General features: G+C 39.7%; 1 protein-coding gene across 2 annotated transcripts in view; it reads right to left on the reverse strand.

Moving 5' to 3' along the window:
* The window catches only part of LOC131677419 (3-hydroxy-3-methylglutaryl-coenzyme A reductase), a 98,064-nt gene extending 72,630 nt beyond the window's left edge, over positions 1–25,434 (reverse strand). For both annotated transcript variants that reach the window (XM_058957232.1, XM_058957230.1), the window contains exon 1: positions 24,507–25,434. The gene's annotated coding sequence lies outside the window, so the exon portion shown is untranslated. The remainder of the gene's footprint in view (positions 1–24,506) is intronic.
* Positions 25,435–26,005: the final 571 nt, after the last annotated feature.

A 26,005-nucleotide genomic window follows, 5' to 3' on the forward strand; every position in this document is an offset into this window, starting at 1 on the left:
CTCGGCCCTTTTCCGTTTGTGGGGTGGATTATTGCGGACCATTGTATGTAAAATCCGTTGTCCGAAAGCAAGGCCCGCGAAAGGTTTACGTAGCCATCTTTATTTGTTTCGCTACACGAGCTGTCCATATCGAGCTCGTTAGTGACTTATCGACAGCTGCATTTCTCTCAGCACTGCGTCGGTTAGTTTCACGGCGGGGAAAAATCATCGAACTTAATTCGGATAACGGAACAGCCTTTAAGGGTGCGTCGCATGAGCTGCATCGGATCTACAGAATGCTGAAAATTGACCAAACTGACCGGAACCAGATTTTTAGTTGGTGTGCCAATAACGAAATACGTTGGCGTTTTATTCCACCCAGAGCGCCCCATTTTGGCGGGCTGTGGGAGGCCGCAGTAAAGTCTGCCAAAACCCACCTTCTGAAGGAAATGGCAAACGTTACGCTTCTCTACGAAGATATGCTCACCCTACTAGCACAAGTTGAAATGTGTTTAAACTCTCGGCCGCTGACACAATTGCCATTAGATCCCGCAGATGCTGAAGTTTTAACACCAGGTCACTTCCTTATTGGATCCAGTTTCCAATCTGTCCCCGAGCCCTGTTACAAAAACACACCAGATAACCGCTTATCACATTGGCAACAAACCCAAAAACACTTTCAACGAATTTGGTCGCGATGGTATCCGGAGTATATTCAACAACTTCAGACAAGAGCTTCCAAGGGATGCAACCCACCAGTCGATATTCAGCCAGGAAGAGTTGTTATTCTGAAGGATGAAAATTTGCCACCGTCACAGTGGCCGCTTGCCAAAATCGTCACGATTCACCCAGGAGATGATGGAATTACACGCGTCGTAACGCTCAAAACGCAATCTGCAGAAAACGTCGTTCGTCCCGTCTCTAAAATAGCTCTACTTCCTCTATCAAATGATCCTACACCGGTTCATCAACTTCAAAAGGACAACTAGAGCAATGTCGCTCGAGGTGCATTGGAATAAATTAAAGGTAATTGCAATTCCAATACTTAAAATCTCCCCGAATGATCTACCTGGTCCTTTGTTTTCCGGTTCACTACGAGAATCACCACTATTCTTCAATGCTCGCACAACTGCATCGTGCCAACTGCAAGGCTAGTTCGACACTTTGAATTTTAGTCGAACCTCTGTCGGCAAAATGGATTTAGGCAGTCACATGCTGCAGTTCAACAAGAAGAGCATTATAAAAATTTGTAAATAGCTGTACATAGTTTTGAAATATCTTAAATATTCCAAGGTAGCCGGAATGATTAATACTAAAGAGAATTCAAATTGTAGAACATTAATATTCAAATTTGCTTAACCTAATGTCATTAAATGAACTCAATTTCTTATCTACTGTGAGCACCAGTGGTCCCTATGTATATATATAATAGTTATCATAAAATGAACTTACCGTTAACTTAATAGTGTTAGTGAGTAACCGAAACCTCGATGCAGGGATATGATTTAAATAAAGAGGACAGTTAAAATTGAACCTTAAAACCGATACGTCGTGCACAGCCTGTTTTTTATTCCGAGTTTCCCTACCGAAAGAGGAAAAAACGACCTTGGCAAGGTCGTGAGTTGGAAGTATATGCACCCAAGTGCAGTCAGGTATCCAGCATATAAGCGTTTCCACAACTTTGGTGAGAAAGTGGGAAAGCTAAGACCGGACTGCCACAACACGAGATAAGTGCAAGCTTGTAATTAGCTGGACTCAGGTCGAATTCACGGGCACGTGCTATTAGACAACTCGTGGGTCACTTAGTGCAGTGAAACGCTGATCCCTTCGATCGCCGAAACCGGTGAAGTAATCCCTCAGATACCGGCATAAATGTCATTGGCGTTATCAATATGTGTGTATATGTTAATTACCAATAGGTTAAATATAAAGTTGAAAAATATTTGGCTTAAAAATACTATTTCTTGGGTGTATTAAGACTCCATCATTGAGGAAGTTTGACCCCTGTGATGAACATTTATGATGGATGGATATTTATGTAAAATTCATGTTTTTATGCAAAACAATAAGTGTTTTAGTTCAGTAAATTTTTTGATGAAAAGTTCAATAATTGTTGAAAAAAGGCCATTTTTGGGATGTTTTGACCATTGTGCTGATCATTGTTACTAAGTCGGATTGAAAAAAGTTTAAAGAAAAAATACTTAATGCAAGCAACAACAATTACAACTTGTTTCGGTATATTGAACTAAGATATAACATTGTGAATTCGTTGAAACGGTGTAAATTGCAATATTTTCAAGTGACTGGTGCCAGTGGTTCCCGTTGGAATTTTAATGAAAAAAGCAGCTAAATTTCTTGTTCTTGCTTATTTTTTCAATATCCGTTTAGAGCATTATCATACTATAAACTTTTTTACCACTGTATTGGGCATGCAAAATGAGTGCTGAAAAATACGAGGTTTCTCATAAATGTGTAGTGCCAATCACAAAATTATTATTAGTATAGGTATTCACATTTGTCATGTTTGAGTGTGTTGGTTTGTTGATAGTGAAATTAATCATGGCGCCCCAAGACCGCGAAACACATAATCAACCAACCGACCAATCGAAACGAAGCTTGTACGCACATGGTGAAAATAAGTATGGCGACCGGGATCGCAAAAGGGCAAATGTTTACATCACTAACCAATCAGAATGAAGTATGGGACCACGCGCTTTTGTTTTCTCCTTCATTTCTTCTTTTTTGCTCGAAAAAAATGACAGCCGACGCACACATAAAAAAATGTGGACACCTGTACATCTCGATCGAGTGGTTAGTGCCCACTTAGAAATCTACTTGGACACAGGGATGCCATTATACCAGATTTATCTGGCATAGCCAGAGGTTTTGACAGTTTCCAGATAAAAGGATGAATCTCTCATTCTGCCGATTTTTTATGTTTTAGAAGCTGCTACATACACATTTTAGAAATTTGGGTAATTATGTCCCAAATTTTACAAAAATCGATTGATGCACTTTCTCTGAAAACTAAAATGTACGTCAAATTTCGATGACTTTGAGGTCACTGTCAAGTGCCAGGTTTTGCCAGACATTTTCAGTTGAACTTCCAGATTTTCTCTGAATAATAGTGGCAACCCTGCTTGAACATCCCACCAATGTTTTTTTTGCTAAACAGTGTTCGATATGGGGCAGGTCCCACCCGGTCAAACCATTCGGAATTTGATTCGGAATCCTGAATGGAGTCAGTATGGATTCCAGATCAAACGCAACAACCGATTCTGTAACCGATTGATTCGGAATCGGTTGTTGCATTTGAGTTGGAATCCATACTGACTCCATTCTGGATTCCGAATCAAATTCCGAATGGTTTGACCGGGGTGCAGCATACATTATCTGATTGTAACTTCCCATTTTTTGAGTAACGTCGCGTTATTCAGGGGCTGAACAGAGTTTGTTGAGCGTGTACATTCGACAACACTAAAACAAAAGAGATTATAACTACTAGAGAGAGCAAAACGCTACTGTCTCCATGTATTCACGGACTGAAACATGGGGTCTCGCTCTAGCATGTTGTATCCCATTACTTTGACATGTGTGTACCCGGGGCAAGAGGTGTCAAACTAATGGGCCTAGCATATTTGAGAGCGAGATGATGAATTTTCAGTGTTAGCAGCGACATGCGACCAGAGTTACAAATAATCGAAGCTCTATTTTGACGACTGAAAATGAACCTGATGCGACTCGCGGTGAATAGCAAAAATATTCATTCAAATATCCATGTTATTCATTCAGTTGAATATCGTACAATATATTCATTTCACTAATTATCAAGGAAAATGTTTTCAAATGCCGGTAAAGCATATGAAACAACAATCATCATCGCTTACATTGTGCCAGGAACTACTTTGATGCGTTTGATTCGTTGTTGCACGACCGCTTCGTGTAATAATCGGAGACGAATGAAAATTTGCATGGATGAATGGGTGGTTTGTTCGTTTGACGTTTTCAGCTGCGTCACTGAATATTGAAAATGAATGTGGTTGAATATAATCAATTTTTATTCAATGAATTTGAATATTTTTAACTCTGCATGCGACCTCTAGTAGTTATAATCTCTTTTACTAAAACTTAATCATAATGGACTGTCAACAAATCAACATCCAACACGTTCTGAGTTAGCAAACGAAGGCGTGTTTATCACCTCTATAATTTTGTATCATGTGTCGAATATGTATATCCACATAACACCTCAACTGAAAGCCTAACATTGGTCCAGTTTACCCCCCCCCCCCCCATTGGTACGATGGCACGTCTTTTGCACAATCATCAAGCTTTATGTCAGATTCTTATCGATTTTATGTTGCATTGTTTTGGTTAGCAGATTCGGCCGAGGCAAAAAAAACACAAATCACCACTCCAATACAAATTAACTCACAATCAATGCGGAGAATAAGACACTTAACCCATTTTTATCGATCGCACTCTCGCTTTCATCTTCGCCTTAATACGACAAGAGATTACGCAAGATTCGTTGTATATTCCACACTGGCGCACCAACAAAACAATAATAAACCGAGGGATCGGCAAGGCCCCGGGAGAGAAACGGTACGCTTCTCCGTAACCAGCGTCACCTTTATTTACAGGTATTTAGCAGCACCTGCACGCTCAGTGACCGTGCATCGTCGCAACCGCAGCCGCAAATGGACGCAATGGAGCGATCTTTGATGGTGGCGGCATGTCAGACGGACCTCCCCGAAAACGACCGCTATTGCGCCCGCATGCCGATCCGATGGTAACAACAATAATGGCTTTCGACGGAAAGGTAAAACAACAGTACTGTTGAAGCATTGCAAAAAAAAAGAAGCGAATGAAAATAAATGCCGTACGTTTTTCGCTGCCGTTCGGTCAACACTTGCAAGCAGCAGTTTGAAGGTCGATTTACGCAACGCAGCAGAGGAATCTGCGTGTGAGCAACTCACCTGTGAGTCTATGCATATGAGGTTGAGAGCTTCGAATAATCAGCTTCGAACCGATCCATAGTACTGCTGCATTCCAGTAGTGAGACTTCGTTCCATAATCGTCATCATCGTCATGTGGAAAAGCATTCCATAACAATCGTAGTCATCGAAGTGGTCAAACTTGATTAGCCACTAGCATCCTATCGAAAATGGGAATTGAACAACTCATTGGAACGAGATGTCCTTGATCTTAATTTCGGGATGTTGGAAGGCCGCCGTAGGGCTACATTCGGTTCGAGAACAATAAAGATGTATTATTTTTGTTTTAGTTTTTGCAGTATGCTCATTAAGCTGACTGTATTTCTGCGCAATATTGTCAATAGGACCTACGTAATATTGAGAGCCTCTCATAGATATGCATAGATTTAGGGGTTTAATTCTGAACGTTATTAACAGAGGAGAAAATAATCAAAGCGAATCTCTCATTGTTACTTGCATTCTATTGGAAATTTCGTCCAGATTTCTTGTTATTTTAGAAAGTTTTTAGGTATACGATAGGATGAAATTGTAAATCAAGAGAATACTTGGGTATTGCTATAAAAAGTGATAAACGTTCGATAGAGGGAAAATTTGATAGGGATCACATTGTACTTAATCTCTCATCAATATGTTCGCAAAGTTATACAATATTAATATTAAATAAACCATTTAATGTTCAGCAGTAATAAGCACTGATAACTAGACTCTTACGAATTTAAAAAAAATATTTGTCATTGTTTCTATAAAATTATGTTGTACAAAGAAATCGTCACGATTACGATTATTCGAGTACCTTGACATAAAAAACAATATGGCTTCGAATTCATAATGGAGATTAAACCTAAACAAATCAGAGTCACGAGCAGTACAGATCTTCATACCGAAACTTCGCTCGTGAAAAAGAAACCATCGAAATTTTGTCCTGCTAACTTTCAATTCAAATCCAATCAAGCTTTCTGCAGATTCCCGATCAGAGCTCACATGGATCAAACTTTTTCCAAAAGCTACACAACGACCCATTTTCAGGTCAATCCGGTCAATCGTAAATCATGTCACTGCGTGGCAACACGCGGAAAGGTAACATTCGTTCGATCGAATCAAAAAGTGGGAGTGGCATAATTTAAAGGTATGACAAGGCGCGCGCTGTGTGGCGATGTCAAAAGGATGTAAAACCCGTCCTCAATCTAGGTCATTGTTTCAGGCGGTATAGATGTTACAGCACCACACCAGCGTTTAGTATAGGGACGACGAACGCACTTTACCTTTGTTAATCCAATGTTCATCTGTTGCCAAACTTGCATAGATTATTAGTTGTGAATTGTGCAGCACGGTACGCCCACTAAAAGTTTGTCCAATTAACGAGGTTATGCTGTATATGTAAATGAAACCTCTCGTCCCGATTGTTTTTGGATTGCACTTTAACTGTAATAGCTGTTACTAAATATTATATGATTTACATTTAACAACAAAAATGTGTTGGGACTTTTGTAAAATGAAACGAATTATGCTGAGACGTTACCTGCACAAGAACAACGACGTTGTAACTATAACACACCATCGGCTTGACTTATGCCTACACAACTTACGCATCGAAGAATTACACAATGAAAAAAGCGCAATTGATTGTTATGAAAATTACGCACGTCTTTGCTACTAGGCAGCGGGCGTATCAACGGCGTTTACGAATGCCACAATCGTTTTTTTGGTTGTTGGTTTGTTTTGATTTCGAATGACTGTTTAAAAACAGGAAATGGCACTAATTCTGATAGTATAAAAACTTGTTCGAATCAGCTGAGCTTTTCATGTTCAATTATCTGCCTTTTGCCTCGTGACAAAAACGACAAAAACCCGGTGGTCATCCACCTTTGATACAGAACTCTCATTACCTTCTGGCGGCGCCAACTGTGGTATGAGCAAATTAAGCAAAGATCGGGTAACCAACCACGGTTGTATGTTGACAGAGAACAGGAAAACCGATGAGCGCTTATTCTCTATATTTATATGGAATTGTCTCAAAATGGCATCTATATCGGAGCAGGCGACTGAAGGAGGAATGCAGTGCCTCGTGAGCTTATTCATCTCCAATCACGAGGCTAGATATAGCGGTAAAACCACATATTTTGGAGGCATATATTTTCCCATTTTTTGTTGATTTTCTTATCTGAATCTGCATTACATTTTGCGAGGTTGTTGGTCGAATAACATTTTTATCTTCTCTTTTGAGAGTGGTCCAACTGGAGTTGTAGTTCTAGGAAGGGCTGCCTGTCAGAATCACTTACTACCATTGCGGACGAGACGGGAAATGTCACGCAGTAAAACACTGCCACTGGACGGTGAGGTTAATTCGGTAAAAAGACACATTTTTTTAAATGTTGTGGCGTGACAGTGTTAGTATATTAATTAAATTTCCATATCATAATGCGAGAATTAAAATATATTTTCCTAAAATTTTATTTCAAGGTACTAAAAAATTCAACGAGTGACAGTGAATCTACTGAGGCGCCTCGTCGAAAACTTGATATGCGGTGTACATCAGAACCCATCTACTAAACCAACCTTTTTAAAAAATTTCACAGTACTTCTTTACATCATTCCGCAGGTAACAATAGAAGATTTTTTTGCTCCATTTTTGGTCTTTTCGCAGCATTTTGAAGCCAAAAGTTCAATTTTTGCTTAAAAAGCTCTTAGGTAACATGTTATCGTAAAAATAATAATACTAAACATGGAGAAAGGTCCCATAGAAGACAAACTGTGCTAAATTTCAAAATGATTGGTTCATCAGATGTTTACGTTTATGTTTATTACCTTCACCAACAGGCCCCTTGGCCCCAATGGTGGTTGCTTAAACTAATAGGCGTCGCCACACTGTTAAAAATTCGCTGGAGTCCGGTAACAGCAACTCTGGCAACCATAGTTGGTTCTCCTGAACGGAACTCGCAGAAAAGAGTTATTACGTAGAGCTCGAACGCGGGCTTGAAGATTCAGACGTCCGAGGATTGTAGGGCAATCCACTCTGGCAGAGAGTAAGTCCGAGACGAACAGGGCTCGAGAGCAGTCCCTCCGAATGCTGAGTGTATCGAGGTGTATTAGCTGGCAACGGTTTTCATAGCTCGACAGCTGAAATCTGTTTCGCCATGGGAGATGCCGAAGGGCGAAGCGTATGAACCTGCGTTGGACAACCTCGATTCTGTCAATCCCGTTCTGGTAGTACGGATTCCAAACAGCAGAACAATATTCTAACGTTGAGCGGACCAACGCGCAGTAAAGCGATTTAAGACAATATACGTCCCTGAAGTTTTTCGCTATTCGGAAGATGAACCCAAGCTGTCAAGATGGCTTATCCACGATGTATGACGTATGTGGTTTGAATCTTAGTGCCGAATCCATGATGACTTCGAGATCTTTGATGTGAGAGTGTCTTGGAATGCTCGAGCCGAAGAAATGGTGGTTAAACTGAGTCGGATGACGTTTCCGCGTGAACGTAACAATTGAGCATTTACTCGGGTTTAAAACCATTCTGTTTAGATCACACCACGTACTAAAGCTGTCCAGTTCCCTCTGAAGAAGCTCGGCATCGGTTTTATCCCGTATTTGTTGAAAAATTTTCATGTCGTCGGCGAAACAAAGGCGGGGTCATCGTAATGTTATATTGACGTCATTAAAGTAGAGGAGGAATATTACTGGACCGAGATGGCTTCCTTGTGATATGCCGGATGTAGCAAAGAATGGTGCAGATAGACAGTCCTTAATGCTGATTTGGAGTTGCCATCCATCGAGTTAGGAACGAAACCAGCGTCCATGAATGCCGAGTTTGTCCATCTTCGCTATTGCGATATCATGGTTGATTTTGTCGAAGGCCGCAGATAGATCCATGTAAATAGCATCGGTTTGCAATCCGTCAGCGAATCCAATCACTACATATGTTGTGAACGAGAGCAGGTTTGTCGTTGTCGATCGTTTAGGCATGAAACCGTGTTGGTCATCTGCAATGTAGTGTTTGCAGTGATAGAAAATAGGATCTAACACAACCAGCTCGAACAGTTTTGATACGGCACTTAAACACGAGATTCCCCGATAATTGTCAATGTTCGATTTGTTTCCTTTTTGATGAACTGGAAACATGTGCGCTGCTTTCCAGCATGAAGGGAATGTACCAGTAGTGAGGGATAGCTCGAAGACTCGCCGAAGTGGTTCAAGAAGCCCGCTGATGCACTTTTTGACAAAAATCGTGCTTTCAGTTTGGCATTTGCTGCAAGAATGGCAGCATTATCGACACAAATTCGGTTGATGGTTCGTCCTAGAGATTGAGTTAAATTGGCGGCGGCAGCGACTTGTTGTGGTGGCAGGCGTTCGTTGGAAAAAACGCTTGAAAATTTGTCGGAGAACAGTTGGCAAATTTCCTTAGTGTCGGTGCCTAAAACTCCATTAAACGACATACAAGATGATAAACCGGATTCTTTTCGCTGCTCGTTAACATACTTCCAGAATGACTTGGGCTTGGATTTCAGTTGACGCTCGACGTTTCGCTGGTGTCTAAAAAGGCGCGTCTGCTTTGTTGTTTGTATTCGTGGTTGAGTTGAAAGTAGTGATTTCGTAATGCAAGTGTCTTATGCTTCGAGAATTTTTTAAACCCAGCTCGTTTGGCAGATTTTAAACGTCTAAGGACGGTTGATTGCCAGGGAGGGTGTTCATCGGTACTAATTGTTCGTTTTGGCACATGGCAGTCGATAAGGTAGTTAAGAATACTAGAAAATGTCATCGCTGCTTCGTTCGCGTCGTCATTGTTAATATTTTCGTCCCAGTTTATATCCAACAGCGTGCTAACGATGCTGTCGTAGTCAGCGTTTTTAAAATCGTAGACGATAGAGCTTGAGACGTTTTCAAAATTCACTCCAAGTTTACCAGCGAATACAAGATGTAGTGGGGGATGATGACGCTTGACTAAAGGAGTCGGTGCAGTACAGCAGTACGGAGCGTAGTCCCGGGCACTTACAAAGCAGAGGTCCAATATACGTCCATTCTCGTTGGTGATATTATTAATTTGCCGAAGAGTTGCGCTGCTGTAGTTGTCCAAAATACAACTGGCATTGTTAATAAGCGCAGATTTTTCGATATCTAATCGTAGAAAACCATTAAGTGCCTGGCACCACGTCAAGCCAGGTAAGTTGAAGTCGCCCAGTATAACAATATCATCAGACGGGGCGGCGATGGAGGCGATAAAAGAAACGGAGGAAAGATGTACATCGATCAGGCTGGAATCACGAATTCTGCCAGGTGGAAAATACACAACACACAGGAACAGATTGCGATCGGCAAGTTTCACTGATATCCACACTTGCTCGGAGCTCGCCCACCGGTCATCGTTGATCACTCGGGCTTTTATACCACGGCGATAAGCACACCACCGCCTGATGTCTTGTGGCTGTTGAGGGCATTGCGGTCACAGCGGTAGACATCGAATGTTGAACCAAAGACCTGGCGAGATGTGGGCGCATTTATATGTATGCGAGTGTAGGTGTGCGCGGATGATCCCGGTTGCATGTTCGCATGTAGAGATGTCCGATTATGATTCGATTATTCGATCAATCAATTAACGACTATGCTAATCGAATAATTTTCAATCGATTAGCAACTAATAGATAATCGACCTAATCGATTAACTCGCGTCGATTATTGTCACGATTAGCGCTAGAAAAATTAAAACGATTGTTTTCATTCAAATTACCTTAATGGGATATAGATCAATGCGCTAGCTTTACTGAACCGAGGGCCTTCTACATACTTTGAAAAAAAAATAAATGAAAACAAAAAACGAATATTAGTAGCTGTCTCCATCTGTATCTTGAGAGTCATTAATTTCTCCTTCGTTGTCATATGCGGTCATGTTGACATCGTTAATACTGTGAGCATGCAGTCAGATCTTATCCTTTGATTCTTATATTTATGGATAACGTGTATGGATTTGCCTTCATTGATATTAGTTCCCTCATCGAAGGTGCTAACTAATATTGTGATAGTTTTGCCATTGTTAGTATTGCCTGCACAGCAGGAACAATCTTGCCACCCTTTTTGATTCTGCTAGCGGTATTTTTGGGTTCTTGACGTTCGATAGCGGTGAGTGGCGGATATTTCAGAATCAACATCGATTGGGTAGACACAGATGAACGGAGAAGGGGCATGTAACCAACATGCGTATCCTCGCAGCCATAGTTGGAAGAAATGGGAATCTTCCCAACCGGTGCCAAATCATGAATCAGGACACAATGGTTCACTCCGAGAACACAACGCACTTGTTACACTGACACGATTTTATTACCAAACAAACTAATTTATTTCAAGTGGACAAACAAACTGCATACTGACATTTGTTCTTAAACCTAACCTTAAACCTATCTTAACTTCTGTGTAATAGACTTGCAGAACCAAGCTTGGGATAGACACAGCAAAGCACCGTTGCCCCAAACTGCGGTTGAAATGAGTGAACCACAAAATAAATTTCGTCTATTACGGGAGAACACAATCGCGATTGACTTCGCAGACTCGTCTTAGACAATCAGTGCGCGAGGTGGAACAGTTGATCAAGATGAAATCAAACTTGTGCTTACAAAAGTTTCACACATGCAACTACATCATACGAGACAAGAAGCATTAATAACGTTCAACTCCTTAGCCAAAGCAGAAAGCTTCGTAGCGAAGAACAACAGGCAACATGATGTCGAAGATGATGTCGAAACCGAGATCCCCGTGTATATGGGCCTTGATCTAACGGAAATACGCTTACATGATTTGACAGGTCGTACTAGCACGGATTATATTAAAAGATTCATGTCAAAGTATGAAGAAGTGGAATCCGTCTCTAACGACATTTTGAGGAACTTTTTTCCTGGCATTTTCAACGGTGTTCGGGTGGTGCGAATGCGACTGAACCAACCTATACCGTCTTACTTGACGTTCGAGGACAGATCATTCCAAGATGTTAACTACATACAAATAACCCTATGTACATACCCTGGGCAGACGCACGCGTGCCAGTTCTGTAACCAGACGACTACGGTAAGCCATGCTCCAAAAAAACTTAAGAAAATCATCTACAACCAGCAGTACCGAACAGCCTTTAACATCTGCTGAAGCACCACAGATAACCGGAAAAAAACATCCCGAACAAACAAAATTCCACGGTATCCCCAAGCCAATAGTTAACATACCTAGGGAAGAAATAAACAAGAAATACGAGCAGATGCTAATGACATGCAGAGTTTAAAAAAAATTGACATCCCTGCGTGAACTTGAAAGAAAAAGAAATTCAATTCACGCCCGGCACGATGAATGAAATGTTTGGTTCGTTTCCCTCGTCATTCGTTCTCCCGACACAGCGCATTCAGGTTCGCAAATGTTCGGTTTCAGAACCAAACAGAATTTTCTTTCTATGCTAGCTCTAAGGGTAACTTTTTTCCTTTTTTATTTCGACTATGTTAGTCACATTTTCTTTTTTACGTTTTAACGACATTCAATTAGCTAGAGATTACTGGGTAGGGAAAGTTATGAAACTTAGAGCCATAGTACTCAAGTGAGAGCAAGGATGTGAAGTAAACAGATCGGAAAACTAGAAGTGGCAGGGTCATTAGAACAGGCTTAATATCGTGCGGGCTTAATTTTTGCCTTCTGATAATGAGGGTCGAGCTTAGGCAGAATAACTACGAATCACCCGAGTTCACTATCATGTGTCCTTGATAAAGGTAGACGTATCTATCTTTACCGTGACAACCGGCAAAAATTAAGCCACGCAAGATCACCACTGAAAACCTGTCGACGATTAGCATCAATCTGAATGATGATTGCTGCTGTTCATCTCTGTATGCCTTTTGCATGCCGGGATAGATTTTTTTTTATTAGACTATTGTCACTGTTCTTACAGTCGTGGCGGGTTTGCTACATTGTGTAAGGCAATGGCTGTGTCTACAGCGACTACCCACCGCTGCCGATGGATTCCCATCAGTTTCTTTTTCTTTTTTCCTTTTTTATTTCGACTATGTTAGTCACATTTTCTTTTTTACGTTTTAACGACATTCAATTAGCTAGAGATTACTGGGTAGGGAAAGTTATGAAACTTAGAGCCATAGTACTCAAGTGAGAGCAAGGATGTGAAGTAAACAGATCGGAAAACTAGAAGTGGCAGGGTCATTAGAACAGGCTTAATATCGTGCGGGCTTAATTTTTGCCTTCTGATAATGAGGGTCGAGCTTAGGCAGAATAACTACGAATCACCCGAGTTCACTATCATGTGTCCTTGATAAAGGTAGACGTATCTATCTTTACCGTGACAACCGGCAAAAATTAAGCCACGCAAGATCACCACTGAAAACCTGTCGACGATTAGCATCAATCTGAATGATGATTGCTGCTGTTCATCTCTGTATGCCTTTTGCATGCCGGGATAGATTTTTTTTATTAGACTATTGTCACTGTTCTTACAGTCGTGGCGGGTTTGCTACATTGTGTAAGGCAATGGCTGTGTCTACAGCGGCTACCCACCGCTGCCGATGGATTCCCATCAGTTTCTTTTTCTTTTTTCCTTTTTTATTTCGACTATGTTAGTCACATTTTCTTTTTTACGTTTTAACGACATTCAATTAGCTAGAGATTACTGGGTAGGGAAAGTTATGAAACTTAGAGCCATAGTACTCAAGTGAGAGCAAGGATGTGAAGTAAACAGATCGGAAAACTAGAAGTGGCAGGGTCATTAGAACAGGCTTAATATCGTGCGGGCTTAATTTTTGCCTTCTGATAATGAGGGTCGAGCTTAGGCAGAATAACTACGAATCACCCGAGTTCACTATCATGTGTCCTTGATAAAGGTAGACGTATCTATCTTTACCGTGACAACCGGCAAAAATTAAGCCACGCAAGATCACCACTGAAAACCTGTCGACGATTAGCATCAATCTGAATGATGATTGCTGCTGTTCATCTCTGTATGCCTTTTGCATGCCGGGATAGATTTTTTTTATTAGACTATTGTCACTGTTCTTACAGTCGTGGCGGGTTTGCTACATTGTGTAAGGCAATGGCTGTGTCTACAGCGGCTACCCACCGCTGCCGATGGATTCCCATCAGTTTCTTTTTCTTTTTTCCTTTTTTATTTCGACTATGTTAGTCACATTTTCTTTTTTACGTTTTAACGACATTCAATTAGCTAGAGATTACTGGGTAGGGAAAGTTATGAAACTTAGAGCCATAGTACTCAAGTGAGAGCAAGGATGTGAAGTAAACAGATCGGAAAACTAGAAGTGGCAGGGTCATTAGAACAGGCTTAATATCGTGCGGGCTTAATTTTTGCCTTCTGATAATGAGGGTCGAGCTTAGGCAGAATAACTACGAATCACCCGAGTTCACTATCATGTGTCCTTGATAAAGGTAGACGTATCTATCTTTACCGTGACAACCGGCAAAAATTAAGCCACGCAAGATCACCACTGAAAACCTGTCGACGATTAGCATCAATCTGAATGATGATTGCTGCTGTTCATCTCTGTATGCCTTTTGCATGCCGGGATAGATTTTTTTTATTAGACTATTGTCACTGTTCTTACAGTCGTGGCGGGTTTGCTACATTGTGTAAGGCAATGGCTGTGTCTACAGCGGCTCATTATCAGAAGGCAAAAATTAAGCCCGCACGATATTAAGCCTGTTCTAATGACCCTGCCACTTCTAGTTTTCCGATCTGTTTACTTCACATCCTTGCTCTCACTTGAGTACTATGGCTCTAAGTTTCATAACTTTCCCTACCCAGTAATCTCTAGCTAATTGAATGTCGTTAAAACGTAAAAAAGAAAATGTGACTAACATAGTCGAAATAAAAAAGGAAAAAAGAAAAAGAAACTGATGGGAATCCATCGGCAGCGGTGGGTAGCCGCTGTAGACACAGCCATTGCCTTACACAATGTAGCAAACCCGCCACGACTGTAAGAACAGTGACAATAGTCTAATAAAAAAAATCTATCCCGGCATGCAAAAGGCATACAGAGATGAACAGCAGCAATCATCATTCAGATTGATGCTAATCGTCGACAGGTTTTCAGTGGTGATCTTGCGTGGCTTAATTTTTGCCGGTTGTCACGGTAAAGATAGATACGTCTACCTTTATCAAGGACACATGATAGTGAACTCGGGTGATTCGTAGTTATTCTGCCTAAGCTCGACCCTCATTATCAGAAGGCAAAAATTAAGCCCGCACGATATTAAGCCTGTTCTAATGACCCTGCCACTTCTAGTTTTCCGATCTGTTTACTTCACATCCTTGCTCTCACTTGAGTACTATGGCTCTAAGTTTCATAACTTTCCCTACCCAGTAATCTCTAGCTAATTGAATGTCGTTAAAACGTAAAAAAGAAAATGTGACTAACATAGTCGAAATAAAAAAGGAAAAAAGAAAAAGAAACTGATGGGAATCCATCGGCAGCGGTGGGTAGCCGCTGTAGACACAGCCATTGCCTTACACAATGTAGCAAACCCGCCACGACTGTAAGAACAGTGACAATAGTCTAATAAAAAAAATCTATCCCGGCATGCAAAAGGCATACAGAGATGAACAGCAGCAATCATCATTCAGATTGATGCTAATCGTCGACAGGTTTTCAGTGGTGATCTTGCGTGGCTTAATTTTTGCCGGTTGTCACGGTAAAGATAGATACGTCTACCTTTATCAAGGACACATGATAGTGAACTCGGGTGATTCGTAGTTATTCTGCCTAAGCTCGACCCTCATTATCAGAAGGCAAAAATTAAGCCCGCACGATATTAAGCCTGTTCTAATGACCCTGCCACTTCTAGTTTTCCGATCTGTTTACTTCACATCCTTGCTCTCACTTGAGTACTATGGCTCTAAGTTTCATAACTTTCCCTACCCAGTAATCTCTAGCTAATTGAATGTCGTTAAAACGTAAAAAAGAAAATGTGACTAACATAGTCGAAATAAAAAAGGAAAAAAGAAAAAGAAACTGATGGGAATCCATCGGCAGCGGTGGGTAGCCGCTGTAGACACAGCCATTGCCTTACACAATGTAGCAAACCCGCCACGACTGTAAGAACAGTGACAATAGTCTAATAAAAAAAATCTATCCCGGCATGCAAAAGGCATACAGAGATGAACAGCAGCAATCATCATTCAGATTGATGCTAATCGTCGACAGGTTTTCAGTGGTGATCTTGCGTGGCTTAATTTTTGCCGGTTGTCACGGTAAAGATAGATACGTCTACCTTTATCAAGGACACATGATAGTGAACTCGGGTGATTCGTAGTTATTCTGCCTAAGCTCGACCCTCATTATCAGAAGGCAAAAATTAAGCCCGCACGATATTAAGCCTGTTCTAATGACCCTGCCACTTCTAGTTTTCCGATCTGTTTACTTCACATCCTTGCTCTCACTTGAGTACTATGGCTCTAAGTTTCATAACTTTCCCTACCCAGTAATCTCTAGCTAATTGAATGTCGTTAAAACGTATCTAAGGGTAACTATAGAGCAAAAGTGCACCACATGTAGATTACGCAGTTCACTTATGCTCGAAAATGTAGAAGATGCCAACTTCTGCCTGCAAACTGTCCACGTAATAACAAATTATTGCTTCGGTTGATGAAGGAATTTATGTTTCCTCTGCACTCAAGCATTCGATTCGGCATTAAAAATTTCAGTCAGTTGGAAAGTTAATGAATGAGAGAGGCGATGAATCTGAATGTTGATTTCGGTAAATACAAGCAGAAATAGGTAACTGATTTTGAATTTTCGCAGCACTGGATATGAGATTACTAATTTCGATCCCGAATCGGTGAAAGTGCTGCTAGGGCAGCCTGACTGTCAGAGCAAAAATAAATTCTTTTGCCGCCAATTCCTTGTTGAAGTACCGATTGTACGCCACACAGAATCACGAAGATTTCTTTTTGGAATACGGTACAGTATCTATTAAGCGAATGGGATTAATCTAATCTCATTTCACGACAGTATACACCAGCACTGTCTCAACCCTCAAAGAACCGCCAGTGTAACGAATTAAGTATTCTTCAAGTTGTAGCGCCATACGGCCACACAGACATTCCTCGCGAAAAAAATTTTCACATTAAAAGTTTTTTAAAGGAAAACTACATATAATGGTTTTAAAAGAAAAACTACATATAAATTGTTACTTGGGATACTGGGAGCAAGTATCCCAAGTAATCATTTTGGGGCCACAGTCTTGGGTGGTTAGTTGTACGATCTATTGAGTTACTGTTCCAAAGCCCTGTAACCTTAAGATGCACAATAAAATGCTTCTTGGCTCGGAAACACGCCATCAAAACCATCCTCTGAAGATGGCTTAACTTTGATTGGATTGTAGTGACTTCTCCCTTCTCCAGCCACACGAGGCACTCATATGCAAGTATTGGTCTAACAATGTCTGCTACTATGAGTAAGTTTGTTTTATGCACGACCTCATCCATGTCACTTGGCGACTCAACTGTTTAAAAAAATGAAACCAAATCATCAAGCCATCTTCGTAGAGGTCCCAGTTCGTAGATTTGACATTACGATATGAGACAAAATGTTTAATTGATCAATTCAATTGATGTACTTATGATCGATTAACGACGATTCGAGCCAGTTCGCCAGCTCCAGCCTAATACCGTCAGAGCAGAGAGTTACATTTAGCACCTCATCTATGCCAGATCGTACAAATGTTGACCAATTTCCTACATAAAGTATATGCAGATTCGTACTACTTAAGCATTCCATCAATTCGGTACCTCTCAAATTGATATCTGAGCTACCCCAAATTATGTGGTGAGCATTTGCATCACAGCCGATTGGAAACCCATTTCTACCACAACCGTTTTGAAATCAACAGATGGTATGCCAGACCTATTAATGTTAACAACAATCTAATTGACTGCGATAGCTTAAATATTGCGAGGCATTTCACGTGGATTTGTCATGCAATTTTTTTTTGAAATCTACGCAAACGGAATTAGGTAGCTTTCCAACAGAAGTTTCCTTTATGGAATTACGGTTCTTGAACCAAAGCTATGGAAGCTTTTCCTTCCTCTGCAAGGCGGGATAGATTCATAGTTACTGTACGATTATGCTTAAGATTAATTTATGCCACTTTAATTCAATTTAAGGTTTAAGGCTACGATGGATGGTGTAAGGTATTGTGTCAAAATTTCGGGCGACCTTTCGGGTCCGTTTGAAACACGCAGGTGACTAAGACAAGGCGATGGGCTGTCCTGCCTGCTGTTCAATATAGTGCTGGAAGGTGTAATGCGAAGAGCGGGGTTCAACATGCGGGGCACGATTTTCACGAGGTCCGAACAGTTCGTGTGCTTCGCTGACGACGTGAACATAATCGGTAGAAACAAGGAGACGGTAGCAGATCTGTATGCCCGACTGAAGCGCGAAGCAGCACGAGTAGGACTGAAGATAAATGTGTCTAAGAAGAAGTACATGCTGGCTGGCGGCACCGATCGCGATAGGGAATGCTTGGGCAGTAGTATTATGATCGACGGCGACGAGTTTGAGGTGGTTAACGAGTTCATCTATCTAGGCTTATTGGTGACTGTGGACAATAACACCAACCGGGGGATCAGGAGGCGTATTATCTCTGGAAGTCGTGCTTACTATGGGCTCCACAAAACTTCACCACCGCACGAAATGCGCCATGTACAACACACTGATTAGACCGGTGATTCTCTACGAACACGAAACGTGGACAATGCTCGAGGAGTATCTGCAAGCACTCGAAGTCTTCGAAAGAAGGGTGCTGAGAACGATCTTTAGTGGTGTGCAGGAGGATGGCGTGTGGAGAAGGATGAACCACGAATTTGCGCGACTCTATGGTGATCGAAGTATCCGGAAACTAGCTCAAGCTGGAAGGGTACAGTGGGCGGGGCATGTTGTGAGGATGCCGGACAACAACCCCACCAAGTTGGTTTTCACTAATGAGATTTGAATAACAAAGAGACGCCATCTTAATTCAGTGAAAACAATTCAACTAGCAACCAAGCTACGGTTTATAAGCAACACTGCAAATGTGCAAGCCTCACAAAACTTGTTTGTTGTTATTCTGTTTGTTTCTTTTAGCCAAAAAAAATCTACCGCGACTTCTGGAATCTGAGTTTCTCGGCCAACTAGAACATGGTTTTATCTGGAATGGAATTTCGCAGCAGCAAAACCACATTAGAACAAGAACAATTGCGATTTTTTTATTGCGAGCGGATCCACAACAAATCCCAAGTAGCAATTTTTGTTTCAGTAACTATTTCATAACCAGTTGGTAACAAAAAATAGGAGCTATTGCAACTGACATCTAACTTCCTGCGCGACCCAAAAAGCGCAGTTTTAGGCCGATTTTCAACATAATTATGATTGAACAAAACTGTAAAAACTAGTTCTCGTTTCGTTGCAATAACGATTCGAGGATAGCTAAATGAAATCATATTGTTGTCAATACGTTGAATACAGATCGCAACAAGATTACTTAATGATATCTTTTTGTCGCTCACCTGGACTGTCAATCGCAACTGAAAAGTAACATATTTTCATGCAAATAGTTAAGATTATGTTACCAGTGAAAATGAAAATGAAGACCAAGTCAAAATACAAGTTGATTATATAAATATGAACAGTACCGTCATTCTTCATATCAAAAATTGCCAATGAAGCATCAAATTTTACTGCGCATCAGAATCTATCGAGTGATATTTTATTCCACTTCTTATTATTTCACGCGCTCTTGGTGAAACCAAATTATAAATAGTATTTAAAAACAATTTTTCAAGGGGAAACCCGAATCATATTAGAAATTCAATGTTATTCAATAAAACACACACTAATCATAAATCTGGAACATAAATTGCTTTAACGGTAGACTTTTATAAATGTTCGCAAGCCGGTTGAGGTTTTATTTCCAATACAATAGAAAATGATGCATTTAAGCAACATGGCTTTCAGGCCATCCAGGGCCAAATTTAGGATGTGATGTGATGAAAACGAAACAATACGCTTTTCGAACAAATTTTTATCAATGAGCAAAGCTTTTAATTTGTAAACGATTATTATTCCAGCATACGTTTGGTCTCCATCGAACAATTTTCAGTTCACATCAAAATATACCTTTCCTTAATATGACCCTGTACTATACTATTCTTGCCGAAAACGTTCTAGTCGTATTCTTGTCATACGCACGTATCAGACACATGTCATTGTTATACCTTGAATCACAAACTCACACGTATTTATGAAAGGTATTCGCAACTCTGAATAGACCAATTCATAACTAAAGTTCAGCAAAATAATAATTAAGTTGTATTTTTGTTTGCATTACGTTGCGAAAATTCACCGATGACACTTCATGCGCTACACTTCATATTATAGAGGCGTCGAACTGTACGGTGGCGCCAACTATAACATGTTCGGTGTATCGGAAAAATGTAAACATGTGACATGAATGATTTTAACGAAATATTTCCGTTGCCGCAGTAGTAGCATTAATACCAATAGTTGAAATATTGGGTTATACTCCTTTGCGAAGCACAGGAAAATATTATTACAAGTATAAAAATAAACTATTTGCTCTAAAATAAAAGCTATTTTAAACCAACAACAGATAGGGATAAGTACTCAATGGTTATAGGAAATGAAATTGGTAATAACGCAACCAGTGTTACACATATGTTTCGTTAGTGGACCACGAGATAACAAATTGAAAAATAAATTTAGTCGCAACTTTGATATTTTTCCAAAAAAACGAACTGAGAGTATTTGATTGCCTCTAAAAATTTTTTCTTGGTAATACATTTATGGATAAAGAGTGCTTTCAACGTTTTATTTTTATTTTGGATTATTTGACGGCTGAGTTGGCATGTGATCATCAATTTTTTCATTATTTCAGTTTTCGTTATCTTCTGAAACATTACAAATGACAGACCGTTGAACCAAACTTTCCCTAGTTCACCAAGTTCTACCGTATTCAATTATGGCATCTAGCTCATCAGTTGTTGAGATTATGAGAGACATAAATTCGAATGGTATCGAAGCGCAAGAGCAGGCGGTCAATCGACATTACTCTTTTTCAATATGATTCATCTTTCGAACTTGGTTTCAATTAATCAATGGTCGGCTGTATGACTTATTACACCAATAAAACTGGAACTAAAGGTGTTGTACGGCAACATTTGGAAACAAGCAGTTCTCTACATAATTTTTGACACAAAATTTATAGGATGCCACGGAGTTTCTAGGATATCTTCAGGCCACTCATCATACCGACAACATCATTTTGTTCCCATTTAACCAAAAAGTTGCCTCGCCTAAAAAGTAATTGTTTTGGGTAAAATATTAAAATTTGTGAAGGTAGTTCAAGCGTAGATTTTTTCATGAAGGCTGCAACAAAAAAAAATAAGGATACTACATCAACTCATTTGCTAAATAATCTCAATTGTAAAATAAATGCTACCTACCTACCTACCCATTTTACCGCCGCACGAATTGGAAAACAATATTTTAGAGCAACATTTTTAAATACTTTTTGTTGGGAAAAGCCTACTCAAGTGTACGAATGGGGAGTGGGTCTAAAAATGCCGGAATTTTGTCTGCACGGTTTGTTGATGGTCCCTTTCCGGGTGACGTTATCAAGAAATTTTTGCATTCATAGACAAAATGTCATTCAGCAAAACAATTACAAAAAAAATATTTTCAAAATTAACATGGAATTAACATATCATGGAATAGTATTTTCAAATGCTTCACATTTTAAACAAGGAATTTTCTAAATAGTATTACTCTTAAGATCACGTTATTTTGTTTTCGGAAGGTACTCTAAGTAAATGATTTGTTTCAAATTCATACTACTCATCCCCCTTCTTATTCTTAGTTCCGAAATTATTTTCTAGTATCTTAATTATATAATCTGCGTGGAAAGGATTTAATCGTTTCGCTTAAAATCAGTAATAACATACATGCTATTTGTTTATATTTTTCCAAAACACCGAAAATATTATAGTTGGCGCCACCGTACAGTTCAATGCCTCTATAATGTCAAGTGGAGCGCATGAAGTGTCGTCGGTGAATTTTCGCAATGTAATGCCAACAACAATACAACTTACTTTTCGTTTTGCTAAGCATTAGTTTTGAATTTGTTGATCCAGTGTTGCGAAAGCATTTTGTTAATACATGTGAGTTTGTACTGAAAGGCGTAATGGTGGTATGTGACGGATACATACATATAACACGAATATGACTTTGTAAACTGAAACGTTTTCAGTAAGAATCTTGGTGTTGGACAAATGTGAAATTGTCAAAATATTTATCACAAAATCAAAATCGTAACTAAATTTCAACAAACTCGGCAGCATCAGCAATCAGTTCGGAGTATTAATGAACATGTTATAGCTGGCTACATAAATGACTATTTGGTGACAAAAGATGTTATTAAATAACCTTGATGTTATCTATGTTCAACCAGTGCAACAAAAATAACTTTATTGCTTTCTCGTTGCAACATAGTTCGGACTTAGACGATTAAAACTAGTTGCGAGTTGCTACTTGGGATAGAGAGGCGTGGTTGAAGTCTTGTACGTGTGTTCCTGTCTTGTGAGTATGTAGAAAACAAAAGAGCTTTGCTTTGTTTTGCTCATTCAGAACAATAACGGAACGACTTTCATTTTAAATGTTTGCATCATTTGATATTCGTAACCGTCATGCTGAATTTCGTTCTCCCATCAAACCATGCCATTTTCTCGTTAGCGTTTCTAAACACGATGGTATTGTAACAACATTTTTTGTTAGTATTGATTTATTTGCCCTCAGACTCTATACGCATCACCGATGCCGTAGAGGCGATCCAACAATCTGGATTTTAGATATCTATCCATCAACACATTTACTTAATAAACCCACACTGGAATTAGAACTAACCAATTTTAATCCAATACACTTCGAAAACTAGAAAAGGTTACAAGTTCAGACAATTCACAATGAGTGAATGAGTTCGTACTATCCATAACAATTTAATGAAAATTGAACATGCTCGAATTGAACTTGCACTGGTTACATGATGCAATAGTCTGTACGTTTAACCGATTAACTCTGGAACATGGCAAGCAACATACCATATGATATTATTGCAGAGAAAGTTTACGTTCCAGAAAACCAATAAACTTGAGATATCATTAATAGATAATTCGTCCAATCTAACGATAAAAACTGAAAGTTACCTACAACGACTATATGTTACACGAAGAATAACTCTTTTATCAACCTCATGGAGAATTACTAAGCCCAGTGTCGCAATCTACACAAAAGGAGGACCACAGGCAGCCAAAGTTCGCACAAAATCGAAAGCTAAAAAGCCACTCCAACCAAAAGTTGTAAACAGGTTTGACCATTGTTTCGTCAGCTTTTGGAGGAAGGAGAAAGTGCAAACACACGCCGTACGAAAGATGTGCCAGTCGGCAGCTTTTAGCAGCACGTAGATACGTTCAGGTGTACGAACCGTCGCACAGTGGTCCGACCGATGCGAGTTTTGACGATTACTTAACGATTGTTTTGTGATTTAACGATATTTAGATTGTGAGCCACGGTTTTGTGAATGCTTTATAAAGGAAAATCATTATAGTTCATATTAACTATCTACAATTTGGCCGTGGTACGTATCACGAATAGAGATCGATAATTAAGTGTATCCTTCGAACAAATATTAGAACAACAAATATTATGATTAGAGTTTTACTGTAGTACTAAAGTATAACAATAGTACTTTATGTAACACTATAAGGCATCGTATTGTTACTCTGATCCTAAATATAAGGGTTTGAAATTTCAAGAACGTTAAACTTAGATCATACCACTTCAACTGCTTATAATATACAGACGAAAAAATGTAATTCAGTGCAAAATATTTCTCTCGATTTCGGTTCAAGAAATGATAAAACATTAGTGTTCTTCCAATTTCTAGATGTATGTCACGCCATATACCATTGTGCGTGGATTGGCGTGTAATTTGTGCGGCTGCCAAATGTGCTAATTTACCGCGCTACTTGCACACATGGCAGGTAGGAACGCCTGCCAGCTTAAGAAAGTTTTCGAATTCGTATTTTTTTTTTAATAAACTGACATTTACATGGAACAGAAATTGAAAAATACGTGGATTAATTCGAATATTTGTGGCCCATTGACCTGACATAAGTCCTAGGTGTTCGACATATTGATAAATGAATTAGTGCAAAATTATGAGTGTGAAATTTGCACATTAATCCAAATCAGACACTGACAATATAAAATCTAACGGAAATGCTACAAAATAAGTTAAAAGGAAACACTATTTCAGACCGCAACGGCTAGATCGAAGGCGTAATGCATTAGTGAAATTTCACAACAGTCGCTATATTTTGAGTAAACTGCTTATGTAGCGTAATTCTAACTTTGTTCAAATAATAAATTCCAGTATGTTCTAGAGAATGTTTACGCATGCCACAAAACATAAAAATAAATTTGAAACACTTACCTTCACTGTAGTGTATTGCAATTTTGCTATACTGTTGCTGGGGATGCAGAACACCAGCACTAATTTCTATTCCAACACTTTTCCGTGGTGCTGTTCAAGCTGACGTTCCACATTCGTACTGTAACACCTGGAACATTGCTTTCCTTGCGGATCTGTAGTTTCTTTAATTATCTGCTCACACAAACTCAACCCGAACGGGACGACTAGATGGACAATAACAGAACAGTACTGCACATGTATGACAGCTTTGCCCCGATCAGCTGCGCGAGATCTAGTACTACACTTTTTTTGACAGCAGATTTACTTTTACTTTCGTTTGCTCACTTGCTTTTTTTTTAGGAAATAAAGTTTATTGCAGAATTATTTATCAAATGAACACACAGTTTTCTTAGCGAATGTTAAGATATTTGCTCAGTTACTAGTGCGGTCGACCTTCATGCAGAATCTCATCCGATGTTGAGTTGCGATCAGGAAAACTTTAGTAAACAATATTATGTAAACTTGATTTTCATTTGCATACTGGTTTCTTTTCGTTGCACAAATAACTTAAAATCCGGAATTTTTCCACGCTGATTGAATAAAAATACCAAACTTGACACAGAAGGTACTAACACGGTGCTATTCTGGTGCACGATCTTTTTTTGTGTTACTTGCCCTGCAGAACTACGGAGCGATCTGGCCAAGCAAACCACAACAATGCTCACGAAACGTCAGTAACAGACTGAAATTGAAAGTTATGCTCTCGCCACTCGCTGCACCAAACTTCCACGAAGCGCGTATAGTTGTGGTCAAACTAATTCAGCTATCAGCGGCGGGGTGAACAATTCAGCCGCTGGTTGATTGGCTAATTTACTTGAAGCTTATTCAAAAGCGACCTATGTTTTTTACTTTATAAAAGCGACAAAATTACTTTTCTTTCTCATAGTCGTTTCGCGCATGTTCCAAAACTTGCTGCAGTGGTGCCATCCACGATGAGTATATAAATATAAAGGTGGAAACATTTTTCTATGTCTACACGCAGAAATTTTATATGCATATTTGAATCAAGCACAATTTCTGTTGCAGTTGGAAATCGAAATAGTGAACTTGCGCCCATAGAGAACAGACGTCCATCTTCAGCATTCAACTTGTGTAAAATCTCTAACGGCTTCGAAGGTAGTTTGGATATCTAAACCAGGTGCGCTACTGTCGTCATGTTTTTTTTTGTGGCTGAGTTCGACAGAATTGACAGCGGTTATTCCTCTACCCAGTCAAACTAGTCCGGAACCGATTCAGACTTCCAGCATGAATTCCAGCTCAAATGCGTCAACCGATAGAGTCGGAATCGGTTGTTTTCTTTGAGCTAGATTCCATGCTGAATCCATCCAGGATTTCGAACCGGTTTCGGAATCGATTTGACGGATAGTTGGGATAGGTTGGTGTGGCGGCGCTAGTGTTTTTCGTATATTAATTCAAATGTTTGCACACGTTTTTTAAATATTTTTGTTCGATCATGATGT

This window comes from Topomyia yanbarensis, chromosome 1 (assembly GCF_030247195.1).
Source record: "Topomyia yanbarensis strain Yona2022 chromosome 1, ASM3024719v1, whole genome shotgun sequence".
Classification (NCBI taxonomy): domain Eukaryota; kingdom Metazoa; phylum Arthropoda; class Insecta; order Diptera; family Culicidae; genus Topomyia; species Topomyia yanbarensis.